We start from the raw sequence: 2,579 nt of genomic DNA on the forward strand, positions 1-2,579 counted from the left end.
GAGGGGGATGCGTGCAAGAGTTTTCAGCAATTTTTTTGTTTCTGCGCATGCGTGGAAGCAAAAACATTGCCGAAATCTCTTGCATGCGTGCATCCTCTCATGAGATTTTGCTTCCTGTGTGTGTGCAGAAGTAAAACCTCACTCGGATGTGTGCGCACTTTGGAGACGCAAAGCCGCACACACCACACACCGGTAATGGTAGGAGCGGCAACCCCTGCCTGGTTTCATTGGTTCTGCAGCATATTGGGCCAAGGGTGGATTCCTCTTGGTTCGGACCAGATCATCTGAACTGTTAGCAACTTGCTGGTGATATGATGATTAATGTAATGTAATGTAATGTAATGTAATTTTAATTTAATTTAATTTAATTTAATTTAATTTAATTTAATTTAATTTAATTTAATTTAATTTAATTTAATTTAATTTAATTTAATTTAATTTAATTTAATTTAATTTAATTTAATTTAATTTAATTTAATTTAATTTAATTTAATTTAATTTAATTTAATTTAATTTAATTTAATTTAATTTAATTTAATTTAATTTAATTCAATTCAATTCAATTCAATTCAATTCAATTCAATTTAATTTATTAGATTTGTATGCCGCCCCTCTCCGAAGACTCCGAAGATGATGGCATCACAGCTTCGTCTCTTCTTCTGCTTGGAAAAGAGCCCTCCCGCGCACCCCCAGTGATAATACTGAGCTTTATTTCTTCACCCAAAGCACAGCTGATCAGCTCCTCAGTTGTATTTCGGGCTGAATCCTGCTACTGAGCATGTGCGGAAGTGAAATTGCAGGCGAAATGTCGCGACGCAAACCAGTGGCGAAGGTAAGTGGAACCCACCCCTATGTTGGGCCCTGTTAACATGCTGTCTTAACCAAAGTGACTCTCCACAATCCAAGCTCTGGATGGGGGCAGAGAACAGAAAAACATTGCCTTTTGCCTTCAGAAGAGGCAATTCTTGTGAAATCAGGACAGCTCTCGCAGTTTATGATCTTCACTCTCATCCAGTCACCCCTATCAAATACAAGACTAGAAACTGTGCACATCTGGGAGGCCAAAAACCGATGGCAATGTTCAAAGGTTATTTGGAGTATACAATAGAGCCGTTGTACATCATTCACTGAACTAACTGAATGTGAATCATATGTTAGCAATGATTGCCAAGCACAACACCCCATTGTGCAAAAGAGAGTTTGAGACTTTGGAAAGCCTTTGACACAAAGGAATGAAAAGTAGCTTCAGAAGGCTGGAGAAGGACGTTCTAGAAGGCTGGGAATAACTTATTTTATTTTATTTTATTTTATTTTATTTTATTTTATTTTATTTTATTTTATTTTATTTTATTTTATTTTATTTTATTTTATTTTATTTTATTTTATTTTATTTTATTTTATTTTATTTTATTTACTTACTTACTTACTTACTTACTTACTTACTTACTTACTTACTTACTTACTTACTTACTTACTTACTTATTGGATTTGTATGCCACCCCCCTCGGAGGACTCGGGGCGGCTCACAACATGTCAAAAACAATATACCGTATACATATCTAAAAATCCAATAAATATAACTACAAAACTTTAAAAATTTTATTTTAAATAAAATTAAAAATCATTCATTATAGTAATTCCATTTAAAACCATTCATTATAATAATTCCAGGTTATAATTTACATGGATATGGGGAAGGCATTTAAGGCTGCCTGTATGACCAACTTTTAGTTTTGATGCCACGAACGAAGAGACACTGGCTTTTGTTCATTGGTTAAAGGTGGAGATGGATTTGTTTTGGGGGTTTTTTTTGCAAAACATTTTCTACACACACACATACACACAAAGCTACTGCCTTACAGGCAGACCGACCAGGTTCAAATCCCGGTAAGGGTATGGTTAGCTAATGAGAGCTAACTAGCTTGAAATAGATCTATACCAGTCTCCCTTCATTTTCATTATCAGCAAAAATATGGTGTTTGTGTGTTTGTTTGTGTGTGTGTGTAACATATTTTTGCTGAACTGAAAATGAAGGGAGACTAGTATAGATCTATTTTGAGGTTGTTTCCTCTCATCAGCTAGGCAAACTCCCACTGGGATTTGAACTTGCAGCCTCTGTCAGAGAATTAACCTCTAGGCCACAGACTCTCATCCTTTCAGCTTTGTACCAGGGAAGTGTTATATGTTTTTTTCTCTCGAATCACCCTGGCATACCCAAATATGGGAGAAGCTTAATGCTTCCTTTTGCCTCTTGGCCCAACCCAGGGCCTTATCCAAGGCAGTTAATATTTACATACATACATACATACATACATACATACATACATACATACATACATACATACATACACCATAACATCTTTTCAAGTATTAACATATGTTTGTATATTGTATATTATTATATACAAACTGCCGCACGAATCCCAGCGACCGATTAGTTTCCACAGAGTTGGCCTTCTCCGGGTCCCGTCAACAAAACAATGCCATCTGGCAGGACCCGGGGGAAGAGCCTTCTCTGTGGCAGCCCCAACCTTCTGGAATCAACTCCCCCCGGAGATTAGGACTGCCCCCACCCTCCT

This window comes from Erythrolamprus reginae, chromosome 3, assembly GCF_031021105.1.
Source record: "Erythrolamprus reginae isolate rEryReg1 chromosome 3, rEryReg1.hap1, whole genome shotgun sequence".
NCBI lineage: Eukaryota > Metazoa > Chordata > Lepidosauria > Squamata > Dipsadidae > Erythrolamprus > Erythrolamprus reginae.